Below are 11,818 nucleotides of genomic sequence, written 5' to 3'. Positions count from 1 at the left end.
TTATCAAAATCATACACCTTCCCTTAGATAGCACACTTGTGAGTCTAAACAATTATGAAGAGGTATGTCGTAATCATAATGGTTAGACCTTTTTGCCACTTCTCACAAGTCCAGGTTAGTGTGCCGGTAAACCACACACGCTCCACTAACGACTTTGAGAATGCAAATATCACAATTGCTATCTAGCTAAAATCTACTTAGTGAAAGTGTTTCCTCACCATCATTTTCATTAATCGGAGAGAAACCTTATGACACTTATATTTAATGGTGTATGTGTTCTTATCCATGTGAATTGTCAAAATCATAGTCACAAGACAAGGATAATGACAAATCCAAACTCATATGGACTGAACTCAATCTTAATTTCTTGCCACCTGGCAGTTCAAGGGCCTGCCATTGATTCCAAGTAGTTGTGTAACCAATTGAGAACTCTAAGAACTCATATGCAAAGCCAACTTTAACTGGAATGGGCACAGAATATGTCAACACGATAGGTTGTAAACCTCAAGTCGTGCTCTAGTGAAGAACTTCAGATTCTATTCTTGATTAGTTCTTGAGACTTTCAAGACCTTAAAGACTCCCACTGTCCTCTTGACCTATAAGACTCCCTTGTCAAATATCCAAGAGATAGTGCGGATTCTAATCAAGAAAAACACTTTACCCAATTGGCCTAAGTTGGTCTTTGTTTTATCCAAAACATCACAACTTACCAATTCCAAATGTACAAGAGTAGAAAACTTTTACTCTTACATTTGACAAGTGTTTTAAACCTTCTTTAAGACATGTCACTCATGTTACAATCTTGGAGTATGACTCTAAGACTTGTATTGGCACGAAGTATGACTCATCTTCTTGATTTAACCATTTCAACAATTCAAGATCCCTCTTCTTAGTCATAAGAATGCACTAAGACTTCCTTAGAGAACTAATTATGCTATGGTTTCTTAATCATTAAGATGATCACAAAAACTGATACTAAAGTACTCTCCCATCTTTTCAGATTTGAGAAACTTTTATCCTTCTGCCTAGATTGATTCTTCTTATTCGCTCTGCCTTACATTGGAACCTTTTTTTCCAATGTCTCAGAGTTACACTTAAGCATGTAAGTATAATCATATTTACTGAGCTTTAGTAAACTATGACGAATAGTCTTATCAAACTTTTGTGGTGGACTTAATCACTGCACAAGAATGTGTACTCGATCCCTTAGTCCTTTACTTGACTCACACATCAATGTGAGCAAGTAATTAGTCTTAATTTCCCAATACTTGAAGGTTCTCATTCATCATGCTATACAACTTGCATGATTCCAAGTTCCGGTCCAATTGAAACTTGGGTGATGAGAATCTTTCCTTATTTGGTAAATCTAGACATTACCACAAATGAAAGAATCAATTTCATATTTCCACTCTTGCTATTAATGGAATCATATAAGCAACAATTTTTCCTCAAATGCCATTGTAAGGATATTTTAAAATAAATAAAATCAAAAATTTTCCTTTTATTTTAAAACTTTGCGGAAAAACTTGTCCTTACAATTCATATGAAAACTTTTTGTTATCTATTCCTAAGCAATATCTCATAACTCCTGAGAAGTAGCTCAAGAATCCGATCTTCAAACTACGTGATAGAAATCCATTTATGCGATCAGATTCAACATATTCTTTCTTTAAGTTTCTTCACTTTTCTTTGATTCTTAAAACATCACCATGTGACCCAGTCACATCATGTATCAAGAATCTCAGAATAGAAACTTAACAGAGTTAGATAGTGGACTTTACCTGAAGTAGAGTCAAACTTATTGACTTTAACATCCTTAGGTAAATTTGGCAGCTTCGCAACCAATGCCCCTTCCTTTGGCAATATAAACATATGGACCCTTTGATAATGGTACACGAGACTATCACAGACTTAGCTTTTCTCTTTACCATTTGGTCAACCGAGTTGACTATGGCCGATCCCTTTCCATTGGGAAGAGAATGCTTTACTAGATATCCAATGTCATTATTGTCAATGTCCATTAAGTTATAGGAAGTTGATCTTAACAAATAGATAAGATCATTAAGGGTCTTGTCATAGTCTGTTTCATAGGTGTTCCAAAAGAACTCACTATATGACTTAGAAAGTAGTTGAACCACCAACTTTCTCAAGACTTTGACACCCAACTCTCCCGGCTTGTCAATATGTGACTACATCTCCAAGATGTGACCACACCTAGACCTTCACTTGCCAATAGGGTTCGAGTGACCTTAACCTTTTTAAGAACTTGTGGGGTAGGGAGAATAATTGGAGGAGGTGAAAGAAGTATGATTTCCATGGAACATCATCTTCATTTAGGAAAGCTTGTTTCAAGAGATTTGGGAAGATCATAAATGTCTAAACCAGACATGTTTTGGGAGATATTCAAGATAGTTGATTTAAAGTCCTTAATATGACACCCAATATGAAATATTAAGGCTAGGACCCAACAAACTATTTTATAACTTAGAAGAGGTATGCCGTAATCCAAGCTATAAAATATTTGAAGGTAGGTGAATGACGATTCACCAATTTCCACCAAGATAAACGAAACGTATTATTAGGTTTTAATTGGTTTTGAAACTCCTAGATCTTTGAGATTCATTGAACTGTTCAAAGGCATGTTTCAATCTCGAGTGTGCCCTTCAGGTTTTGTGACTGGGATGCCGAGGATCAAAAAACAAGGTGTGAAGTAACCATGCAAATCACTTGGTACCCTTAATAAATTACCCCTCAATCGATGTGCCGGTTAACCACACACGCTCCATCGATACTATGATAAATATTAAGTCACCCTTTACCTACCTTGTTAAGTCCAAGTTAGTGTGCCGGTTAACCACACACGCTCCACTAACGACTTAGACAAAGTGTAAAGTGTAATTTCATGGGTTAGCACCTTATTCACATTTTTCCTAAGTAACTAAGATTGGGTATTATTAAGAGTTTAGTTACTTAGTTTATCATTAATACTTTTAATGAAGGAGAATTATAGTCTTGTCAAACCCATTCGGCTAACGACCCTCCACCGGTCAAGCAAGCGGTGGGTGAGAGTGGACACCCATTAAGTTGCCATTTTATAGGCAACAACCTTATACCCACCTTATAGACCGGCTTCGTGAATGAGGCGTACTAGCGGTAAGACTGACTTTACTCTTATACATATATATATTATTAACTTATAATATTATAAAGTATAAGGGTTGAATTTTAACTTTTAAAATTCTAAGGGCTAACTTGGAATTAAAGTATTCATAAGGAAAACTTTTCAAATTCCAAAACTTGAGGGCAAGTTTTGAAACTATTCAAAACTAATTAATTCCATAACTTATGTGTTTAAAGTAGTTTTAATTAAAAAACTCTTCAAGTTCCATAACTTGAGGACAAGTTATGGAAGACTTTAAACTAATAAAAGAACTAACTTTTCTTTATTTAATAACTTATGGATTTAATTATGGTTACATATTTTCCTTTAATGAAGTGACTCTCGAACTTCCATAACTTGAGGACAAGTTATGGAGTCATAAAAAAATTATTCAATGACACAAGACTCTTCATTTTGTAACCATTGCCAACTTTATGAGTTTTAAGATTCATAAATGTGACTTTTAAGTTACATAAACACATTTTATGAACTTCTTTTAGATTAATTTGGATTAAAACCAACTAACAAATAATATTTTTCATCAATCTAAATTAACTCATAAAACAAGATAACGCAAAAAAAAAACTTTTCATGTTCCATAACTTAAGAACAAGTTATGGAAATCTTTAAAACATTAAGACCAAGTTTTGTAACTCCATAAAAAACTTTGAATCAATTTTTTTTAAAACCTTTTCATATCCATAACTTATGGAGGTTTCAAAAAACTCTTTAGATCAACCTTTTAAAACTAATAAAATAATCATATCGTTTTAGATTTTACTAAATTTGACCAAATTCAGCTCATATAGCAAATGATTCAAATTTTACAAATAATTAGTTTTTCACAAAAACAAGAAATTATCTTAAAATTTGACAAACTTCATGTTTTTTTTTTCTTCAACTTGGAAAAAAAAAAATTCATTTGCATCAAATATAATAGAAAACAACCCATGGCTCTGATACCACTGTTGGGTTTTGAGCATTCTAACACTCCTAAGTGTACATGCAACCCTAAATACCTTGGATCTATGTTTTCTCTATTATACATGCAAATAAGAACATCCAAGGTATTATCCTAATCTAGCATACAAAAACTATGAATGTAACAAGATAGAATACATACCTCTTTAGTGTAGCTTGATGTCTTCAAGCTTTAAGAGCTTAGCCCCAATAGTGTGGAAGCCTCAAGTGGAATCACAAATCACCAAAACACCTTGGAAGACTTTAGAGAATATGATTACTTGGTTCTCTCTAGTGAAATTGGCTAGCCCTTCTTTAGTGTATCCACACTAGTCCCAATTTCACCAACCAAGGACATCTTTATATAGTATGGAGAATAGGGTTAAACCCATGACCTTTCATTTCATATGATCCATGGGTGAAACACTCCATGGACTATCCATGAAAGCTTAGCCCAACCTAAATGAACTTGGCCCATTCCATATATACAAGAGTCCATATTTAATTAGTTCATTTTGATCACTTAATTAATTCTAAATTAATTCTTGATCAATACTAATTAAATAATATTATTCCATATTAATATATTAGAACTTATAATATATTAATATTAATCATAAACATACTATTCTCAAAAGATTATCCATATAAATTGTGTCGGTGAAGTGCAACCCAAATGGACCATGCCGGGTCGGGTCAAGTACATACCAAATATAGTTATGGACTTAGACATTAATCCAACACATACTACCTGCTACATCTACCCATACTTTCCACACGGATCGTCCCAGATTTCCTAAGTAGCTGCTCAACCTTCTCGATCACCAATCTCGTTAAACCTGGTTGCTCCCCAGCGAGTACTCTCCTATATCAGCGTACTTGTATGACTAAGGCCACCCCTAGGCTCTTCCTAGGTTCTCACACTTCTTTGCCATCGGCTGCTGAAGAACTCCTTACGATGCCATCCATCTACCTCCCGAATATCGTCATATTCACTTAGTAGCTGACTCCCATCATCGAGAGTTCCACAAAGCACGAAGCGAGCAACATTCAGGCATCGAATAGTCTCCACCAGCACGTAAAACCACTTTAGGTTACAACTCTATTTGCTCTACTCACACTCTAAAGGTGTCACCGAACTCAAGAAACTCTACCCTACACGGGTATCTAACTACTCTCTCAGTAGGCTCCTCCAATGCTCATCTAGGTATCTCTCCTAGATTACTCCTCTACTTAAAGCTCTATCTCTGAAATATTCCTGCTGGATACTCTTACTCCGAACATACTCAAAGCACATCACAAATAGAAAAATTCCTAGGCTAAGGCGTCACAAATCAGGCAACTCTAGCCTTAAAGTATGAAATACCCAGCCTATCTCCTAGCATGCATCACTAATATCTCAATAATAACTCATAACACAAATAAGTAAGGGTATTTTGGGAAATCACCGTTTGGGCTCTGGCTGATTGTACACACTGCTCCTTCTCATTTGCTCTTAGAAACTCTTGCTTGTTTCAGAAAAATCATTTCTTTTGAAATTTTTTCTCAAATCCCCAGTTTGAGTCCAGACATACCCGAAGGTGTATCCGAATCCCTCAAACCAAGGCTCTAATACCAACTTGTAACACCGAAAATTTTCAAAACAAAATTTGCATTTAAAATCACATAATTCTCATAACACATTCACAAAAATATCAATTATTAACACATTCACAAAAATATCAATTATTAACACATTCACAAAAATATCAATTATTTAATTTACAACTCGCAACTCCATAATTGTTTGATTAAAATCCAGGATCCTCAAAAACATAACTCTTTCACTAGTGTGTACAATCAAACCGGTGCCTTCCCGCGATCCTGAGAAAAACCTGAAACACATAACACGGTAAGCACGAAGCTTAGTGAGTTCCCCAAAATACCACACACGGCTCATTAGCCGCTCCAATCTATAAAACAGTAAGACCCTCTGGTCAATGTGTTTCAGTGGGACCCTCCAATCCCATAACTCGGGTGGACCCTCCGGTACTAACTCAGTAAGCACAGAATAATACACAACATAAATCACATAGACATAATGTAGGATATCTCAGTACTCAATATAAACACATAAGACATCTCTGTCACACAAAGATACCACTCATGGTAAGTATAGTGAGAAGACTCACCTTGACAGTAAGCAATCATCCTCACACTCGAATCTCGAACTAGCCACCGCCTAACACATAGGGTAATTATCTAATAAATACTCGATTCACGACTCTAAGTAAACAAAAGGTTATTCTTCCTCTTTCTAACTCTTGAAGTGGGTAAAAAGACCATTTTACCCCTCCATGGTCTCCATTACTCATGTTTGACTAAACCCTAAAGTCAACTCGAGTCAACCGTCCATGTTTGACTCGACTCGCCGAGTGCACCTATGTGACTCGTTGAGTGCACTCGTTTCCTCAGAAGTCTCGTAAAGGTCCAGCTTAGCTCATCGAGTTGACTCCTAACTCGCCGAGTTATCACATGATCAAGCTCATCGGGATAAACCCTAACCGACTTGTCGAGTTGTCTCATCGACTCGGTGAGTCCATTCAGACTTATTTCTCATTCAGATGATTTCAAGGCAGAAAACCTTCCCAGACTTTAGATCTACGTTCTTAGGGATTGATTATCACAAAAAGTCACGAGCTTTACGTCCATGCATGGCATATGTTGCTCTAAATGCCAATATAACTCTAACAATGATGATTAACCACAATAACTCTTATATGGTTGAATAAAGCTATAATCTTTGGAATCTCTGGACCTCACAAGGTCCAGATCTAAATTCTAGGCCTCCTAATAGACTCCATGCACTTATTGTCCCAACAAAAGGTACAAAAAACCCTAACTTCCATAGTCATGAGATCCAACCAATAAGATGAGAAAGGTGTAGGCTTTATACCTTCTACAGAAGCTTCACGTGAAGAAATGCTAGATCCCACAGCCTCTTCTCATTCCTTGCTTGTTACTAACTCCTTTCCTTCCAAAAGATTCACCAAAAACACTTGATATTAGTTCAAGCGCTCTCTTTTAGCTTTAATGGCCGCTAAGGGTTTCACACATGAGAGTTGGGCAGCTAGTGCCTAGTGAGGCACAGTTGAGGTTATAAGTCCCCTTAAATATGCCCAACCCCGATAATTTAGGGTTTCCTCGCTTAACACCAACCAGGCGAGTCGGTACACTAACTCGTCGAGTCAGTTCATTAAACCCATGCGGATAACTCGACTCTACTCGACGAGTTTGACTCACAACTCGTCGAGTCGCTCCATAAATCTCATAATTACTCTTACAATGATATACCTGAAAATACGGATGTTACACACACGTCCAAAACGGATTAAAAATGAATGAGAAATTGCTTGTCAAAGTAGGGCAATTGGGAGAGAAAGTAAAGGAGTTCGGTGAGTTTAAAACTCATCCCACATTGGTGGGGGAATGAAAAGGAAATTGGTTTATAACTACAAAGACTAGCTACCTTTGTAAGGCTTATTAGAACCAAGGCTCTCTCTTGCGTGCACACGTAACGGGGTTGCAAATGCGAGCCAAATTAGCTTCGGGTCATTGAAATTGTGTGCGAGCGCACGTCCTGTGGGCAAGAATGCACCACCGGTCGACCAGAAAAGTTCAAGGACTAATTTTTGCAAGACCACAATGCTTATAATCAATTTCCAATATCAACAACGTTTAGGCAACACTATCCTAACTAGTGTATACATTTAACAAAAAGTATTAGATATTATTATACATTTACTTTTTTATAATTAATACCTCTATTATTATTATCATGTAATAATTTTATATATACATATTGTCACACCCCGAAAACCAAAGGCGGAAATGTTCCCGGGGTTGACTCCAAGTTGAGTATCAAATCCAATGCACATAGTAAGTAAAGTAAACAACCATTACATTACATATTAAAGTTTACATTTGTTCAAAAGTAAAGTTGTACATTCGTAATAGTATATATGAACAAAATAGAGACGAGTCTTCTGTACGCTCCGTCTTCTCCAAAAGGATCGCTAGGTACCTGTCTAATGTTGACCTGAGAATACAAGCAGTTTGAAAATTAGCATAAAGCTGGTGAGTTCATAAGATGTTTGTTTTGTGAAAATGTACGAGTTTCCTTTGACTTACCGAAAAGTTTGTTAAACAAGAAAATCTCATATTTTCTTAAAAGAAAAGGTTGGTTGATTGTTAGGTTACACAGTTCTGGTTATGTTTAACTATGATCCCATGAAAGTCCCATACTTTCCTGATTGTCTATTACTAATTGTGAAAGATATATAGTTATCTAGTTTATTACACCTTTCTAGTTATGTAACGTTTTCCCCACGAAAGTCCCATACTTTCCTAAAAGTAATTTTAGTTATTGAATTCGTTATACTGATTGATTTCCATTCGTACTTATTGTATTAACTAGGTATTCTGATATCCTAATGGTGTTATCTTGAAGTATACTTAGATACATATCTTCGTATTCGTGTTCTTATTCTTAACATATTCTTATACTTATTCGTGTCCCTATTCGTATTCGTAGTCGTATTCGTTTCCCTAATCCTACTCCTATTACTATTCGTATTCGTATTCGTAGTCATATTCGTTTCCCTAATCCTACTCCTATTGCTATTCGTATTTGTATTCGTATTCGTATTCGTTCTGTTCCTAGTTATAGTTTCGTTATTCGTTCTGTTCCTAGTTATAGTTTCGTTATTCGTTCTGTTCCTAGTTATAGTTTCGTTATTCGTTATGTTTGATGATTTAGTATGAATTATTCGTAGATTATGAAACATAGTTTAGATTGTAACATTTTATCAAGAAATCTATGATTAGTTTGAAAGCTAACTTCGTAATTCGAACTATTTAATAAACACAGTTATTGATATTAGAACATACAGAATGAAATTAATTGAACAGAAAATGATAATTTGGAGTACAAGATTTCCTTGTACTTTTGCTTGTATTCCCCCCTGAAAACAGTTGAAAAAGGGTAGGGGTATGAACTCACCGGTTGAGAAACGCTACGTTCCGGATGCTAAGTGTCGATTTAAGGCTTGATAACACGCGAGGTTCCTATGTAATACGCAATGATATACAAATATATCTAATTAAATTCATAAACTTTAATTAGACATGAAGTCACACTCCAACGAACGAAAACACCTCAAAACGGGTGTTTGGAGTGACCCGGGTGACATCTACGGACGGGAATTGAAGCGAGGGACTTGGGATTTGAGTTTACTCCCCATGAGTTAACTCATACAAGAGTCTTTGGTCTAAAACATCCATTCCCCCTGAGTTTACAGCCATAAACTCATGGTGGGGTGGTTTATGGTGCAAATTGGCTTGAAACACTTAGGGGATAATTTTTAGGTTTGGATTTTCACTTTGGAATGGATTATAACACACATAGGGACCATTTATTGGAGTTTACGGCTGTAAACATGGAGTTTACGGCCGTAAACTCCCCCATACATAGAATCCTTAATGTTTTGGTCCTTTAATCAATCACATGTGATTCTAATGATTTTTCCTAGCCTTGTTATGATTTAATGGCATCTTTTAACCCTTATTTGGGAGTTTACGGCCTAAGGGCATGATCTATGGCCGTAAACTCTCATATGTTGCATTTTGATGTGTTTAAGACTTCCAAACTATTTTTAGATGGTTCTAGGATTTACCACAAGGCTATTGGTTAAGTTTGAAGGCATTTGGACATGTTAAAATGAGTTTACTCTCCATTTTTGAGGGGTTTACGGCCCAAGCATGAACCTTGGCCGTAAACTCCTTTTTACTCCCCAAAAATTATGTTTGAAATGTTCTAAGGCCAATATCTTCAATCTATAATCCATATCTAAGCCTTGTTTGAGTCTAGGAAGGGTTTAAGGGCTTAAAACCCATTTAATTTAGTGTTTACGGCCTAGGAACCCTCCTGGGCCGCAAACTCATTATAATCCCTCAAAATTCATGTCCAAATTGTTCTAAGTCCATTCCATGAAGTTATTTAGTCATATCTAAAGTCTAATTGTGGTTTGGAAGGGTTTTGTTGCACCAAAAACCTCATTTATATGAGTTTACGGCCTAGGATAGCTCTAGGGCCGTAAACACATGATAATGGTCCTATTCAATAGATTAAACTCGAATTTGAAAGCTAAAGAGGTTACCAAACAAGCTAGGGAAGGTACCTTGGAGATTAGAAGCCTTAAACTTGAGATTTGGACCCTTAAACTTGGATTTAGGAGAGAGGTTAGAGAGAGAGTAGAGAGAGAGAGAAAAAGCTTCAAATGATAGCTTGAACATGTTTAAGTAGGTCCTAAGTTTGGGACACGGTGGAATTCTACCCGATACCGACGTTAAACGGGGCTTTTGGTCGCACCCGATTAAGTTGCCGTTACCCGATATGGTTGATTCTAAAAATATTCCGATCACTAATACGAGGTGTTAGAATGAGTTCTAAGGGTATTAGGACACTCATTAAGTCATAAAATAAAATTCACATTAATGACTTAGTTAATTGACGGAAATCGGAAACGAAATTGGAAACGGCATTTGGACGATCGAAACGAGTCGCGAAAAAGGGTACAAGCAATGAAACGAAATTTCGGGTTGTTACATTATCCCCCCCGTTAGAGGGCATTTCGTCCCGAAATTCGAAGATTTGAACACAAATTGCGAAGTGAAAAGAGATTTGAGGATGAATCTACTGCTTCGGGTCTTCGCGCTTCCATGTGGAATCGAGTCTCCACTGGACGTTCCAGTGAACCCTCACTATCGATAAGCGTCTAGGTCTCGTTGGGTAGATACTTCTTAAAGACTGAGATGTGAAGTACCAGAGGAATGTTACTAAATTCCGAGGGTAATCGAAGTTTGTAGGCTATGGAATCAATCCTAATGAGGGTTTCGAAAAGTTCTATGTTCCTTGGGATACGTGTTTCAGAATGTAACACGCCATCTCTCTCTTTGTTGGCTACCTTGATGATGGATATTTCGATTACTAATTGAGGACTATGTTTATGAAGAGATTCGAACGGATAGCTAACAGTTTATCTTTTAGATCTAGAATTGAAAAAAAAAAGGGGTTGCAAGCAGAAGGGTTGTCGAAAAGGAATATACCTGAGGCAACTGTGGGATCAGCGGCTGTCTCCCCTTGTCCTATAGCTAGGACTTTTCCAGTGTTGCCAGTTGTTGCTGCATTGGGGCAGTTCCTCTTATAATGCCCGACTTTATCGCAACTATAACAGGCATGATTGATGCCCGCTCCGGGAGCTTGATTTGTTGGTGTTCTGCAACTCCGCGCAAGGTGACCCTCTTTGCCACAATTTTTGCAAAATTTTACACGACAGGGACCGGGGATGTAATGGTGGTAACTGCACTGGTTACACCACGGAAGAACACCGGCATATCTAGTGATAGGTGCTCGGGCTGGGAAACCTACAACAGAAACAGTAGCAGGGGTAGTGGCAGTGTGGGCCGCCACAATCTGTTGTCTCTTCGAGAACTCCTGTGAAGGCTGACATTTCTCCCTCGCCTCCCAGTACTTTCTTTTCTCACCACTTCTTTCTGTTGGCTCAAGAGTGGTAGTTGCTTCCTCTACGTCCTCACTATGATCGATCAAGATTTGCGCTAGGCATTTGGCGCTGTCATATGTATCCAGCTTCGCAGCTA

Source organism: Lactuca sativa, chromosome 4 (genome assembly GCF_002870075.4).
Source record: "Lactuca sativa cultivar Salinas chromosome 4, Lsat_Salinas_v11, whole genome shotgun sequence".
Lineage (NCBI taxonomy): Eukaryota > Viridiplantae > Streptophyta > Magnoliopsida > Asterales > Asteraceae > Lactuca > Lactuca sativa.
This window is presented reverse-complemented; position numbering follows the sequence as displayed.